This window comes from Lissotriton helveticus, chromosome 11, assembly GCF_964261635.1.
Source record: "Lissotriton helveticus chromosome 11, aLisHel1.1, whole genome shotgun sequence".
Lineage (NCBI taxonomy): Eukaryota > Metazoa > Chordata > Amphibia > Caudata > Salamandridae > Lissotriton > Lissotriton helveticus.
In genome coordinates this window covers 924,503,142-924,520,157 of record NC_136072.1, presented here as the reverse complement: position 1 = coordinate 924,520,157, position 17,016 = coordinate 924,503,142, and the positions used below count along the sequence as shown (strand labels likewise).

At 48.0% G+C, this 17,016-nt stretch overlaps 1 protein-coding gene across 1 annotated transcript in view; it reads left to right on the top strand.

The window, feature by feature from the left end:
- Positions 1-17,016, top strand: part of LOC144792285 (acyl-CoA dehydrogenase family member 11-like) — a 574,298-nt gene that overhangs the window by 335,283 nt on the left and 221,999 nt on the right. The window lies entirely within an intron of this gene.

Below are 17,016 nucleotides of genomic sequence, written 5' to 3'. Positions count from 1 at the left end.
CTAAATTAGTCGAGAATTCAAGTCCACCAATTAAAAATCGAGTTTTGAAAGTCGAAAGTACCTGGCAAGCTAATACCCCGTCCCAGATGTTACAGATGCTCCAATACCACCAGAATAGAATCAGGGAAGAACAAGAACACGAGAGAAAGCGTATGAAAGACACGAAAATGAAAGTACTAGTTGCACAATCTATTCCACAAGACAGTCAGAAGAAGGGTCCGAATCAAGCCAGTCATCCTGCAGCTCCCGTTAAAGGGAACTGCAATTATTGTAAACAGCCAGGTCATTTTATAAACGAGTGTGCAGTTCTGAAACACAACATAGCTACTGGTAAGACTAAAGAAAGACCACGTCCACCTAGACAAGAACAAGTTTCACAGACTCCTCAGCCACAGAATGCACCACAGACAGTTACAGCACCGCAGCCCATCGCTGCAACACAGCATGTTACACAGCAGATGTACCAGTATGCACAGTCCGAGTATCCAGAGTATCAGCCGTATTCATGAAACAGCCTAGAGAGGGAGGTAGGCTTGCCTCTCATCGAGATACCTGTAGATCAAGAAGGTCCCTATGTTCACAGTCAAGTATTAGGGAAAGACAGAAAGTTTTTGATTGATACAGGGGCAAGTAGGACCACAATTAGCCACGCCGAAGTTCCAGGGGCTCCGCTCTCAGGCTCAAGAAATGTTTCTCTTGGATTTTCAGGAAAACCCATTGTAAATGAAATATCAAAGCCAGTTACTCTAGAAGTAGGTCCATTGTCCCGTACTACTGATCTGTTACTTACTAAGTCATGTCCAGAAAATCTATTAGGCATTAAAACACTGAAAGAATTAGGTGCAGTTATATGCTGTTCCCCAGAGGGAATACGTCTGTTCCTGCGTGACTTTAAGGGTCACTATGTATTACGAGATTTTGATCCCAGATTGTCTAATGTTCCGCAGCATTTATGGGCGCAAGGTCCAACTGATGTAGGTTACATGCAAATCACACCCCATCGTGTGACTCTCAAGCCAGGTGTAGTGTTACCACGAATCAGACAGTACAGATTGCCACCTGAGGCTGTAGCAGCCTTATCCAAAATTATTGACGAGCTCATCGCTCAAGGAGTGGTTGTAGAAACTGACTCCAATGTATGCAATTCTCCGATCATTCCAGTCATGAAACGTACTGATCCAAATGCACCCCCAGTATATCGATTAGTGATTGACCTACGAGAACTTAATAAATGTATTATTCCTCAGTACCCAGTTGTTCCAGATATCTCTTCCCTATTAACAGCCATTGATTCCGAAGCCACGTTCTTTACTGTAATCGACCTCAAGAACGCGTTTTTCAGTGTTCCCATTCATCCAGACAGCCAGTTTCTTTTCGGATTCTGTTTAAATGGAAGGAGCTATATGTTCACACGAGCTCCTCAAGGTTTCACAGAAAGCCCTAGTATTTACAGTCAAGCACTTAAGAGACAACTTGATAATGTTCACATGCCAACTGACACTGCCCTGCTCCAGTATGTCGATGATCTATTGATCACAGCCCGTTCTGAACGTGCTTGCGAGCGAGCATCCCTCACAGTTCTGTATTTCCTAGCCGAGATGGGGCACAAGGTGTCCCCTTCAAAGCTTCAATTCTGTGTCCAGCAAGTGGTCTACTTAGGACACTTACTGTCCAAGAGGGGTAGGCAGTTGACACCTGACCGTATCCAGTTAATAGCGAGTCTTCCTCAGCCCAAGACCCAGAAGGAGGTACGTGCTTTTATCGGCCTTACTTCTTATTGCCGACAATGGATTCCTCAGTATGCATTTCTAGCCAAGCCACTGATACAGTTAACGGCACAGGAGGCAGCCGTACCGACTGTTCTCCCTTGGACATCTGAACACACACTTAGCTTCAATGAGATAAAGAAAGCTTTATGCCAAGCTCCAGTTCTAGCTACACCAAACTACAGTAAGCCTTTTACACTTTTCGTCACAGAACGTGAAGGTACAGCATTATCTGTTCTCACACAAGATCAAGCAGGACAATACAAGCCATGTGCCTATTTTTCGAGCACATTAGATCCTGTAGCCCAGGCTCTGCCTGCGTGCCTCAAGTCAGTTGCAGCCACAGCACTAGCTATCAGACAAAGTGATTCCATAGTATTAGGACACTCCCTGACAGTACAAGTTCCACACTCCGTGGAAGTTCTTTTAAACCGAACACAAACTCAGCACTTGACAATTGCACGTTTAACAGGTTATGAATTGACACTGTTTCAGCCACACATAGAAATCAGACGCTGCAACGTTCTCAATCCTGCTAGACTGTTACCATCAGCTAATCCAAATCCTGCCACACATGACTGTGTGGAAGTAGTCAACATTACGACAAAGCCAAGACAAGACCTGACCGATATTCCGTTACCAGACCCTGACCTGACACTTTATGTGGATGGTTCATGCATGAGAACAAGTACAGGAGAACTAGTCGCCGCGTATGCAGTGACCACTGACACTGAAGTTATTGAGACACACCGTATTGACACCCTGTCCGCTCAAGCAGCAGAGCTAGTTGCTCTGACACAAGCCTGCATACACGCCAAGAACCTGAAAGTTAATGTTTACACAGATTCACGCTACGCATTTGGAGTCGTACACGACTTTGGAGTGCTCTGGCAGGAGAGAGGTTTCATGACTTCTCATGGAACCAAGATTCAGCATGGTCTCCTTATTCAAGCTCTGTTAGATGCAATACATTTACCGACATCCATTGCTATCATGAAATGCAAAGCACATACGAAAGTTACTGACATTATTTCCCAGGGTAACGATCTAGCAGATCGCACAGCCAAGCTTACAGCTCAGACTCCAGACATTCCAGTTAACATGACACACACTCTAGATCCGACTATATGTATGACAATTAAGGACCCTACTCAAGATGTCATAGATATACAGTTACATGCTACTCCCGAAGAAATCAAGAAATGGTCCGAACAAGGAGGGGTCCAGACAGATCAAGGATGGGTGACGAAAGGAAAAGCCACATGGTTTCTCCCCGACTCTATGGTTCAAGTCATTATCAATACCGCACATAGTCCAGCACATTTAGGAGAAAAAGCTATGTTAGACAGTATCCAGAACATTTGGTTCAACAAGCATTTACGAGCTGCAGCCAAGCAGAAAGTCCGTACCTGTATGATATGTTGTCAGTTTAATCCAGGTAAAAGTGTCCCGGTGGAACAAGGTGGATTCCAACCTCCTGACCACCCTTTTGAAGTCCTCCAGATGGATTATATTCAGATGGAGCGATGTCGAGGTTTCAAGTATGTCCTCGTAGTTGTATGCGCTTTGTCCAGGTGGACAGAAGCATATCCAGTCCCAGATTACACAGCCGCGACCACTGCCAAGCAGTTGGTTCGTGAGTTCTTCCCCCGTTATGGACTCCCTAGGGTCGTATATTCTGATAACGGCCAGCCATTCTCCTCAGAGTTAATGAAGCATGTTTCCCTTTTGTTAGGGTACCAGTGGAAGTTCCATTGTGTACGCCATCCTGAAGCAGCAGGTCTCGTAGAGAGACATAACCAGACCCTGAAAATCCGCATCGCCAAAGTATGTAAAGAGAAAGGTGTGGACTGGCTAGTAGCTCTGCCAGTCGCTTTGTTCTATATGCGCATGGTCGCACATTCCAGATCAGGTCTGTCCCCGTATGAGGTCGTTTTCGGCCGCCCCCCTAACATGTGGGGTACACCCAGACCCCGAAGTATTACCGATGTTTCAAGTAATATGCTGACAGATTACCTAGCTTCCTTGATGTCTGCCCTCAACTCTTGTCGTTCACAGGTTGCCGCCGCATTTCCAGACAATACCGAGGTGGCACCGCATGAAATCGTTCCCGGATCCATGGTTTTAGTGAGAAATTTTGACCGCTCAAGTCCGCTAGAGCCTCGCTGGAAGGAGCCCCGACAGGTCCTCCTCGCCACCCGCACAGCCGTGAAGTTGGAGGGACGCAAAGGCTGGGTGCACCTTTCGCACATAAAGAAATTTTATGGATTGAAGCCCGTTTCAAAGAACATTTCTCAGGATTTGAAAGACTGCCAAAGTACTATTCTCAAGGACTGTCCCGCAAAGAACAATGATACTGCATCCTCCCTGTTAGAGAAAACTCCGCAGCAGGAGTATAAGTTGAAACTCCGGTCTAGTAAAATAAGTCAGCCAGTTTGATTGTCTAAGTCCTCCCCTAGGTGAAACGGTTAGACTGTTTCTGACATGTATAAAATAGACCCCCATAGTGAGAGAGTTAGTCAAAACTCAATCCGATGTATCGTTTTTCTATGTTTCATATTATTTCTCAGCATTATGATTTCCTGCACCAGTTATGCATTTTACCTGTATTTTCCAGTTTCTCATGTAAATAAGTCTACTAATGTTACGGTAGAGCACACGTTTAGTGATCTGCCTCCTCATGAACTCTCTTACCGCCTCGCTATGCGAAATAATTCTTTTATCCGCATGTTACATTATTCACACCAGACCAGCAATGCCACTAATTGTTGGGTGTGTGGTCGACTCCCCCCTTTTCAGACACCGAAGGGAGTTCTGCCACTCTTTCCTTATCCTTTTTCACATAATGGTTCGTGTGGAGCATGGTCCACGTTAACGTCATCCTCAACAGATATGTCTTTTCTTAACAGTACATGTCTTCCCCACAGAACCGGGTTAGATCTAGAAAATGAAGTGTATAATTTAGGTAATTATTCTTTGAATTTCATGGTCCTGAATGTTCAGTCTGATACTACTCCAGACTTACCTGCAATTTCAGTACTACCAGTCAAAGGCGAATTATGTGTCCGAAATAATGGTTCTACACACGTAGGACATAGCGATTGTACTACTATTGTCAAGTATAGTGACAGTGGGAAATCTATTTTCAAAGCTTCACGTCATTCATATTTTATTTGTGGTCAAACCGCATATGTTCGTCTGCCCCTTGACTGGGAGGGAACCTGTTACATTGCCTTCCTACTGCCACCTGTTTTCCTAGCCCCATCTGATTATCATAGAAACACACATCTAGTACACATAAGACATAGAAGGGAGATCGAGTCCCCAATTGTCGATTATACTGAAACTGCTCTAGAACAGTATACAGATTTCAATAGAGGTTTCTTCTTCTTTATAGGACCTATTCAGAATAGTAAGCTAATCCGTAGATTAACAAGAACCCTTGAAGCAGTAGTGAATGAGACTGCCTCTGCTCTAGGTAACTTAACCGAAGAGCAATCTGCCATGAGATTTGTAGTTTTGCAAAATCGTCTCGTCCTTGACGTCATACTGGCCGATAGGGGCGGGGCATGTAGAGTCATCGGATCTAGTTGCTGCATTTTCATTCCAAATAACGCGCCGTCTGTTTATTCAGCTATAACCAGACTTCATAAAATTGCCCATCTGTTACACCAAAATCCAGGCACCTGGACATGGTCCGGTTGGTTCTGGAATATAGTTTCCGCCTGGGGATGGAAAGTCTTGTCCTTTCTAGGTATTGCAGTAGCGATCATATTCAGCTGCTGCCTCTGTATACAATGTGGCCCTGCGATTTGCGGCATTTGTGCTACCTCTTGTATTCCTAGTCCCCAGCCCCGTTCTAGAACCCGTTCCAAGAAAATTCGAGACGAGCAAATGATACTGTATGAAATGATAAATGGTATCATGAATATTGATGTTTCCTGAAGGAAACGTAGTGACAAGGAGGGAATGTGGAAAAGTAAATTTTGCCATGTTCTGTGTCCCTACGCGTCCTCCATCATGTTATCTGTGCATGATTAATATGCATATGTATTCCCCATGTTTGATTAAAGACGCAATTATAGTTGTGTCCACCTTTAGTATGTCAGTTTCCAGTTCTCGTGAATACTACGAATATCAGGCCTATGTAAAGCTACGTTGCCACGTTTCTCAGTGTGCACGTTATTCCATTGTAAAGTCCCCGTTTCTAGGCCTCAAAAGGGCCCGGACACCAGATTCAGCTCCTGTCTCCTGAAGCCTCGCTGAGGAGCGATACAGCCCCCACCTGTATCCTCGACCCTTCACTTACTTCCTGCCTCGCAGTGCCCGGCTCAGCTTGGCTCTGCCTCTGAGTCTGTCAAGAGTATGTTATGATTCCAGTTATCAGTACAGCCCTCCTTCTCTGCATTCCTAAAGCTACTGAATCGCATCAATAGTTTCCGTCATTGTCTAGCCTCTACGTCTCCATGTAAGAGAAATACTGCATTTAATGGTCATTTAATATTCTTCATCACGCACTACATGTAGAATAATGCATGCTCCAGTCCTAGAGTCTGTTAGCCTTTACCCCGATAACTTTTGGATTCTATCAACATGTTCTCTAAATATCAGATACTAGATACTACTTAGGTGCATGTCGCCCTGACTCTCCAGACTTCAGTCTCTGCTCCTAGCACAGAGTTCATAGCCCCCAGCTTCTCCTAGTAACACGTCATTGCCAGTTTGCGCACACCATCAGGTTAGAGGTCCCGGCTCCTTTGGTAGCCCCCTCCATGGTTTCCACCCCATTCATGACATATTCTGTTACGTTTGCATCACATGTCTATGTATACGCCCTGTTACACCTCTTTTCACCCTTATCTTTCGCGACTGCTACGCGTCATGCCTATTGCTCCACCCACTGCTACGCCTATTGCAATGTAATGCTATGTGTTTGCGTTATGTATATATGCTCATGTACTGTTATTAAAGACCGCGCTAGCCTTCTGGTCCAGATCCTGACCCCGGCAGCGCTGCCAGGGCTTGCCATCCTATTCCTGTGCAGGTTGTCCTGTTCCTGTCCTTATGCTGTATTAAACCTGCAAAACTCCTACTACCTCGAATCCTGACTCTTATTTATTGAGCTATCTGTTATTGATTTATGCATTCAAAAAGAGAGGTATTATTTATTTATTTACCACAAGGGGCATCAAAGATCTTCTGTGAGGAATATACACCATCTACCTTGCATATGGAGAATGGTATCCTCTCAAGTGGCCACATCGGCTGCTAAATCCCAATGGGTAGCGTGGTGTGAGCGTGGGCTTAAGACTTCTACCTGGAGACCAGATTGTCTAGTGCAGAGCCCAGAAATCTTGCCTGCAGCTAAGGCTTGTGATTCCCGAAATGCAGGAACCTTGATACTCGTAAGCATCTAGTTGATGGTGAGTGGAGTCACCGTTGCGAGGTCCAAGGTGACCTGTTTTGTCGCCAGTGTCGCATCTCTCTCTTGTGACATGCTGACTGCATGCTCATTGCGTTCAGTGTCCGATCCACAGGGTGCGACCCTCGAAGGTGGTAGTGTACCCATAGTACTGCCACAGTCTACCTCGTGTGGCTCTGCTAAACTTTTTTTTTTTATTAGTTTCAAGTTAACACCGCAAGTACATTTTCTTAAGCATTCATCATCAATTGTTAATTCCATCAAGTACATAGTGCATATCCTAACAGCAAAAACCCACCGCCACCCTGTCTCCCCCTCCCCCCCCCGCCTGGGCCCTCCACTACATTCATGATATACAATTGTGTCAACATGCCCAGCCGCTTTAAGTGAACATGCGTCCGGGTTGTGAAGTGATGTCGTCAGGCACACATGTATGCATTGGACCACCTCCTCGTCATAGTACATTTAGCAGGTCACCCATCTTGAGCGCCAGCAACCCCCTCAGTTTGTTCACTACGGTCTAGTAAATATTCCCGCAGGGGACCCCATAAATCCCTAGGTCGGGATTTCGTGGGGAGCTCTTCCTCATATAGGGTCAATTGTTCATTGCAGTATACCAGGTCAGATAACCATTTGACAGTTGTTGGGCATTGCTTACCATCCCAGGTTTATAGCACTCTCCGCTTAGCCAGCAACAAGGCAACCCTAATAAAGTGCCCCGTGACCCCCTTGGCCCCAGTTACGTACCCCAGCAGGCAAAGCACCGGGGAGCATTCCAATCGTAGCCCAGTCATAGTGTATAATATCTCTAAAACTGCCGTCCAGTACGAATGTACCCGCCGGCAACTCCATGCCAGATGCACAAAGTCTGCTCCCTCCTGCCCACATCGCCTACAGCAGTCCGTTTCTCTAAGTCCCATCCTGTGCAGCCTGGTTGGGGTGTGGTATGTTTGGTGCAGGTATTTCAGATGTATAATGCGTAAGTTGCTGTTGGCCGTTAATTTCCCCGTAACCCTGCATATCTGCTCCCACATTTCAACCGTTACCTGCGGATCAAGAGTTCTATTCCATCTCTCCAGACCTCTAACCACCCCAACCTCTGTCTCTTCTTGTACAGCCCTATATAATTTAGTGAGCAGATGCTTCTTCGTAACCACTGTAAGAACCAGCTGTAGTGCTTTCGAAGCCGCCGGTTCCTCTGGGAAGGATGTGTAATGGTCTCTTACGGCCCTGCGCAGTCGATAACAAGTGTATGTGAACAGTGGAGTGGGATTAGAGATATAGCTTAGATATTCGTTGGTGAAATACCTCCCCTCATTGTACAAATACCCCATAACCTGTATACCCGCTTCTCTGAGTGCCCGGATCGGCCCCCGTTCCTGTGCCACTGACCTAGCACTGTGCTCCTCAATAGGCAGATGCGCAGCATACAGCGGAAGCCTATTGGTCCGCCCGCCGGTACCCTGCCAAGCCGTGATCGTGGCATCTATGGTGTTTATCTCGGATCTAGGTGTATGTCTATGAGTGAGTGTTATAATGCCACGTAGAGGGATCTCTCCCGCATCGCCCTCCTCGACCGCAACATGGGGAATAAAGTCATGCGGACGAAACCAAAGGAACGCAAATTGAGCTAGCCCACACAGGTAATATACGTAAAAGTCTGGGGCACAGAATCCCCCCCCTCAAATGGTAGTGTGAGCGCACTGCAACTAATTCTCAGTGGCTTCGCACCCCATACCAGACGGAGCAGTTGTGATTGCACAGTTTTGAAGAATTGTTTTCATTTAACCGAATGGGGATATTGCAAAACAAGTATAAGAATTTAGGCAGCACCACCATTTTGATTTCTGCAATTCTGTCCGCTAGGGATAAAGGGAGGCCGACCCACCTATCCACCTGTTGGACCAAGGTAGTGTAAGCTGTTCCATAGTTTTCCCGAATTACCATCTCCGGGTCCCGATGGGTCCAGATGCCCAGGTATTTAACCGGGTCCTCTGCCCACAGCAAGGGATATTCCACCTGGGGTAGTTTGGTAGCAGGCGTGAGGGAAACTATGACAGACTTCCCCCAATTAATGGTCAGCCCTGAGAACAAACCAAAGCGGATATATTCTCGTATTACCTGTGATAGGTGATGTTGTGGCTCTCGTATATATAAGACCATATCGTCCGCATAAGCCGATATAGCCACCGGCCTGTTATTAAAAGTTAGAGCCACCTCCCTATGGTTTTGACGTATTCTACACATAAGGGGTTCAAGTACAATGGCGAAAAGGAAAGGGGAAAGGGGACATCCTTGTCTGGTGCCCCTCTGTATGTTAAACGGATCCGAGGTAAGGCCACCCACCCGCACTCTAGCCGATGCGTCTGTGTAAAGAATCTGTATCCATTTGATATAAACGGGGGGAAAACCCATCCTGCGCAATATGGACAGCATATAACCCCACTCAATTGAGTCGAACGCTTTGGCCGCATCCAGGAGCACGGCCAAAGCAGGCAGGTCAGGGTCTAGTACATGGAACATGGCAAATATTTTACGGAGGTTGCAGGACGTGGATCTATTCGGGATGAAGCCCGACTGGTCAGGTAAAACCAAGAGGGGCATCAAAGGATGTTGTTTGGTGGGCAGGATCCTCGCAAGAATTTTTGCGTTGATATTAATTAAAGATAAAGGGCGGTAAGAATCGCATCTAGAAGGATCCTTACCCTTTTTTAGTAGAGTGATAATAAGCGCTTGGCGCAAAGACGGCGGAAGATAACCGACCTCATGCGCTTCCGCATACACCGCTAGTATATGAGGTACGAGCAGTTCCACAAATTGCTTATAAAATTCCGCCGTCAGCCCATCGGGCCCGTGAGCTTTTTTATTAGGTAAAGAGAGGATGGCCTCCTTGACATCTGCCTCGTCTATGGGTAGGCTAAGAAATTGTGGGCATCGGACAACCAGGCGCATGCAGGGTCAGCTAAGTATTCATCTAAGGCGGGTTCGGAGAAATCGCTGCAGGAGGTGTATAGCGCTTCATAAAAGCTACGGAATTGACCCACTATGTCCTTATGGGCAAAATGAGCCCCCCCATCGTTATCTATTATTTGTTCTATCAGGAGGGTGACCTCTCGTTCCCGAAGCCTGCTTGCTAGAACCCTACCAGGTCTCCCACCCTCCCCATATGCTCTCGCCACAAATCTCTTCGAAATATATCTCACCTCGGATTCTGCAAGTGAATTGTATTCCTCAATGTACTCCCTGATGTGTGCTAGTGTTTCCGGCGTGGGTGACTCAGCATACAATGCTTCTAAGCCACGTAGCTTGTCCTCCGTACGGCGTAGTTGTCCCCTCAGGTCCCGCAGGATGCCAGCTGACGTGCTTATGCACACCCCCCTTATAGTGACTTTGAACGCCTCCCATAGAGTGCCTGCACTATCAACTGTTCCCTCATTCAATTCAAAATATTGCATTATCTCTTTCCTAATTGTATCTTCATAAACTGGATCTAGCAGGGAGTCCGCTCGAAACCGCCACGTGAAGGGGCGGCGTACGTCATGTGGCACAGAGATTCTCAACTGAACCGAATTGTTATCTGAAAGGGTCCTTGGCAGTGCCCTGGCCTCCGTCACCCAGCCATTAGCTACCCCATCTAATAACCAATAATCCAGACGTGACCATGTATTGTGCGCAGGTGTAATGTGTGTCCCCTCTTTCACTCCCTCATGCCGCGCGCACCAAGCATCCACCAGTCCCCTTTCTTCCATAAAGTCACGTATACATTGGGCCACTTTAAGCATGCGATTACCGGCTTTTGCAGATTTATCCATTCGTGGGTTCAGACACACATTCATATCCCCCCCAACAGTAATGCCGTTTCCGGCCACGTTCGAAGCGTTTGAAACATAGATAAGTAGGATGCCGGCTCGTCAACCACTGGACCATAGACGTTGGCTATAGTGACATCCACTCTTCCTAGTCGACCTCTAACCACCGCCCACCTGCCCTCCTTGTCAACACACGTGTCAAGGGGTTGAAACGGTGTACCTTTCTTTACAAGTATTAAGACTCCTCAAGCGTAATTGGAGTACGAGGAGGCCAATCGGAAGATAGCCCAACGACGTGCAATGGATCTGTCTGTGTGTGTCGTCAAATGTGTTTCTTGTAATATAGCGATGTGTGCACCCTGTCGATCTAGATATGCAAGCACCTGCCTGGTTTTCTTGGGCGTGTTCAGGCCTCTCACGTTCCACGTGATGCACGTGTAGGCCTCTCCCGTCATTCGGTCAAGCAATTGGGTAATATCGTGCCAGCATCCTCCTCCAACATCACAGAATGCGCCAGCCGCGCAACATGCACTAAATCACAAGCGGGACCCCATATCGGCAATTTCAAGCGTAGTGTGGGCCCAGGTTTCAAACCCCCCACCCACTTTGGCAACCCCAACCCACCAAAGACACAATAATCCCTCCCCCCATCCCAACCATCGAAAGCAACAACAATAATTCTGTTTGGGTCATACCCATTGAGGGCTGTGGCGGCAGCTCACACTCCCGGCCCGAGGCGGAAGTGGGCCACCGCAGCTAGATATCCAGCACCTCGAGTCGCGTCAGCCATATTTAAATAAGCATATGAATCCGTACATCCCGCAAACTTGTCCCATAAACAGCTACAACTTTAATTGACCGGGGAACCCCTTCCCCCGCATACCCCAAGCATAGCTGACGGAATATAAAGACACATCACTCCCAACTTGCAGTGTGACTGAACCAATGAGAACTTCAACAATTATTGCAACTTCCAGTATTATAGACTACTACCCCCCCATTATCAAAGCGTCCTGCACCTCCTACCAGCATACTACACCAGTCCAGTAAAGTTCAGTCTTCGACGTCGGAGGTGTCACCAGGCGAGGTGCGTCGTTTCTGCAAAGTCTTAGCGTATGACATTGCCTGCTTCGGAGTGGTGAAGATCCTCCCCCCCTTCAAATTCACCAATTCTCAGTCTCGCGGGATATAGCATAGCATAGGGAATCTCCTCTCGCTGCAGCAGTTTCTTCACAGCCTGATATTCCTTTCTTGCCGCTTGTACTTGTGCAGTAAAATCGGGATAAAACGATAACTGGTTGTTGTGAAAGATGATCTTGCCCTTTTGTCTGGTTACACGCAGAACTGTGTCGCGATCCCTGTAATTCAACAGGCGGATGATGATGGGCCGCGGTGGTGTGCCCGGGGGCGGCCGTGTCGCCAACGATCGATGGGCTCGCTCAACCGCGAACATGGGGGACAATTCCTCAGCGCCGCATATCTCCCGCAGCATGGTTTCTACATAGTCCTCCACGTTGGTCGTCTCCGGAAGGCCCAGTACTCTGATGTTGTTGCGTCTAGACCTCGCTTCCATGTCTTCGTTCTTTGCCTGAATTACTGCCAGTATCTTGGTGATATCAGTCGTCTTGTCCGCGATCTGTTGCAGGCCATCCTCCGCATCAGAGATTCTCTGTTCCGCCTCCCCAATCCTCGTCGCCTGTCTGTCCAATTTGGCGGAAAATGGATCCATGCGGCCATTTAGGGCTTCAATTTTGCCATCAATAGCCTGAAGACTGGCCTGGATCGCAGCCAGAGTCATTTCCAAGGCAGAGTTACCCTGCGGGGCAGTTCCCTGGTCATCGTTAGGAGTGCCCGGAGGGGGTGGTTTGCCACCCTTGCGGAGTTCAAATGATAATTTGGGCTGGGATTTCTCTGGCTTCCCCATGGTGTTCTCGTAGAGTCAAAAAGAGTGTCCGCGGAGTGTCTACCCCACACTCGCAGGATCCGTCGTCAATCTAGGCCCACAGCACGTGGCAGAGCCTCGCCACCCTCCTGATGCAAGGTATGTCCGCACCACGCCGTCACACACTGCTCCCCCGGTCCTGTACTCTGGCCATCAGGCGCTCTGAGATGGCGTTCAGGGGGTGCTAAAGCGCACACACGGCCGCCCCAAGGCCGCAGCCGTTTCCGTCCTCCGCAGCCCCACAGTGATCCAAGCGGGGTAGACTGAAGCCAGTCCTCTCTCAACACATAGGCAACGGAGGGGGGGGGCCGTCTCAAAAGCTCCAGGAGCCAGCGGAACTCTTCACACCCCGTCCAGCTCCAAACACACACCAGTTCCCACACCAGTATGTCCAGAAGGGGAGACTGGAGAAAGCGTGACCACAAAGTGGGCTTCCGTATGTTACTCGCGAAGGCAATCGTCAGTTCGTCAGTCACGCAGAGCCCCCTCCAGCTAATAGACGCACCTGATATACAGTCCCATAGGTGGCAGCCAGGGTCACCGGTGCCGGCAGTCAGCTAGGCCTCGTCACTCAGCGCCGGCCCAGCGGTTCAACCGCGCCGGAGCCGGGCGCTCGCGTTTCAGGGCAGCCGGGGCCGCAGCACTCCTCCCCACGTCATGAAACTCGAGGGCCGGTCAGGTCCAGGCACCGCACTGGCTCCGCAGCTCAAGCTCGCACTCCCAGCCACAGCCTCAGCGCCGCCGGCACCATACACCGCCGAGCTCCGGTGACCAGCTCGTCGTTCTCAGCTGCGATGATCAGCGGTCGCGGCTCTCGCTCTATCGGCCCGTCCAAGGCCACAGGCGACATAGCCACGGACAGCAGGCCACTCGAGACCCCACAGCCCAGCAAGTAGCCGCGGTGGAGCCCCTGGTCACAGGTCCACTAGCGGTGCTCGTCACCGACACGATCAGGGCAGGATAATGAAGGATTATATCTCGGTGGCCGGCAGAGCAGCTCTACAGTGCTGCCATCTTGCCGCCCGCCAAGCCACGCCCCCCCCTCTGCTAAACTTGCACCTGTGTGTGGGTGTGTGACCAGACGCGTCTGATGCAACCTGATCATCGTTCACCAGAACAGGGTGCCTCCTGCCCCAAGTGGTCTGGAATTTGCAACCCTTCGTTGTGTGTGACCAGAATTACCTGGTGCAACCCATATGCACCGGTCATAGTGCCTCATTTCCAGGGAGGTACGAAATTTGAAACTCATCATGTTTGAGATCTGAAGTGTCTGGTGCGATTCATCCCAACGTGCTCCAGGCACTGTGCCCGGATTGCCTGGGAACGACTATCATCATCATGTACCTGACGGAGTGCCTCATTCTATCGAGCGGTTCCCCAGTGTTACTTGCTGTTCATTGGTTTTTCCCTTTCTGACCTCATTGCGGTGGACCAACAGCCCTCTCCTCACCTGGCCCCTCCCGGGGACATCTTGGCGCCAGGTAGTAGCAAGAGAGATTGACTGGGTCGAAGGAACGCTTCTGAGACATTTCAGAAGCTGGTCAAGAGACTGCGTGACTCCACTGTGTTTTGAAACTTGTGGGTGAACTTCCCGAGTGACTGCTAAACTTTCCTTGTTTACGTCTACCTCTTAATTAAACTTGCTGTATATTCCCACCTGCTACCCCAAGACACAGACTAAGTGGCTGTGGCCTCATGTCTGGTTGTGTCGTTCCTATATAGGATATGTGCATTTATACAACATAAACTAAGGGATTGGTGTCCAGACTGATTCCAGACACCCCCAAAGGATATGTTAGCCTTTAGACCAGCTAGCTCACAGTGCCACTATAAGCTCCATAACCATACCAAGGAGTGAATAGTTTCAGGCAACTATTGAACATGACAACCCTTGATCCTTCATTGATCGTGGAAACAATACAGTACTTTTCGCTCAGTCGCACATGCCCACTTCCTCTCAGAGAGATGCACAGAATAAACGATGCTGCAACCATTAGACAAAAACAGATCTATACTACTACTAGCACCAACATAGTAAATAAAAGGTAGAATTCTACCATGTTGCTAACACAGTGAATCTAAGCAGACATATAGATACATGACAGTAATCAAGCGTACTCCTAAGATGCAAATCCTAGCTAAGTGTACCTTGCATGTATGTAGGTGTAAAGCCAAGAATCCCCCTAGGAAAGAGCCAACCCCATTACATCATGGGAAAGAACGAAGGACCCCGTCTTGGTCGGCGTGCTGGAGTTTCTGCATGCAGGGACTTCAGTGTCTTGTGTCAGCATGGAAGCTTCTTCTCTGGTTTGCCCAGCGAAGATGTGGTGCTTATATACCCAAAAGGTACCCTCAGAGTTCTACTTAGATGTGTAATGGTACTGTGAGCCCATCGTCCAAGCATGATGGTAGCGGTGACTTTTGTTCAGAATTAATATACAGAAGATGGTAATCCTGCTGTGTGATACTAAGAATCCTCTTACATAATAAATTAGGCTAGTTTTCGCAGAAAACCACTCAACATTTATTCAGCACATGACTAGGTAAAAGGTCAGCACCAGAGCCGTTATGTAGAGCAAGGTAGGACCAGTGTAGGTAAAAGGTTGTGCAGCTACCTAGGCCTATATTGTGGTACATTAGGGCTCATAACACTGGGAGGCATGGTTGATTATTTACCATCAGGGTTATAGGACCAATAGGGTGATGTAGAGGATGGAGGGAGGCTGGGGCCAGGGAGTCTGCAGAGGGTGTGACCCATTGACCTGCTGGGTACTAGTGGTAATGCATTAGGGTGCTGAGTGCTTAGGTGTGTGAGAGCGTTCCTTACAGACTATTCTGGATACCTGTCGCACCGTAGAGCAGTGCAGAGTGAGTGTGAGCGAGTTGGGGTAATAGCGTGTGGACTACCTAAGATTCACATCACTGGCTGGCGGTGTCACGTTCTACATTGATTGCAAGCTAAAAGCACAATACATCTGACATCGGGTTCTCCTGCATAGCTCTGGCCCACGGTGCTGCATAAAAGTGTTCTTGTTTCATGTATGTACATATTGTGGATATCGTTGTGACCTGGGGTGTGCCAAATAACTGTGTGCGACTGTATTATCAGGATCACCAGGGTAGGCCCTGGGTTGGACAGCATTTCGCACCGCTCCTTGTGTGTGGGGAGTTAGATTAGGGATTATCTCCTATGTACATACCGTTGATATCATAATCATACGAGTGGGCCTAGTATGACTAGTGATGAATCCAAATGTGTTTAATGCCCAAAAGTACCTGATGTTTATGTTATAAAGATTGAATGTGTGTTTTATACAAATGCTTTTACATACATCCTGTGTGAAGGCTCTTTTGTAATGCTCAGTCTATATATTGCGACTGCCTGCTGTGCCTATGCTTTACACATTTGCCCTGGATTAAGCCAGTCTGCTCAGTACCAAGCTATACAAGGGTGAGCACAGTTTATACGGCTCGTGTAATCACCCACCCTTGACTGGAGTGGTAGGTTCTGCCTAGCTTGGGGAATTCTTTCAACCAACCAGAAAGTGCTACTTCCAACAATTATTAATATAACTAAAGGTAGTAAGAGACGTTGCTCCTATTCAGTCTGACTCCCCTCTTGATGACATAGCCCTTTCATGCACTGCTGTATAGAACATCTAAGAACTTTAATATCCCCAGCGCATCGGAAGAGCATCAATGCTTTCTCTGTGATTTCAAACAGGAACTTTAGAAGCATTTAAAGTCTATCCTGGACTTTGTTTTGTCGGAGGTCCTCACATTAATGAGGACACCAGCAAAGGTGCAATTAGTAGTATCCCACTTTGAGGGCTCCGAATACAGCTTCATCTTGCTTGAAGGACCACCCAAGACCAGATTCCAACATAGTAACGGCAGCACAAAGACAATCAAAAAATTCTGTTGCTCCTGCTTCTGTACCGACCGATAGAAAACCGGGACTGCTGAGTTAGCTCAATGGTCAGTCTTCAAGTAAAGCTTCATATGCCTTGGCCATCCTTGATGGTTATAACCATCAGATTAGGTATTATGTCTCGTGATTGACAAATCTGATACCAG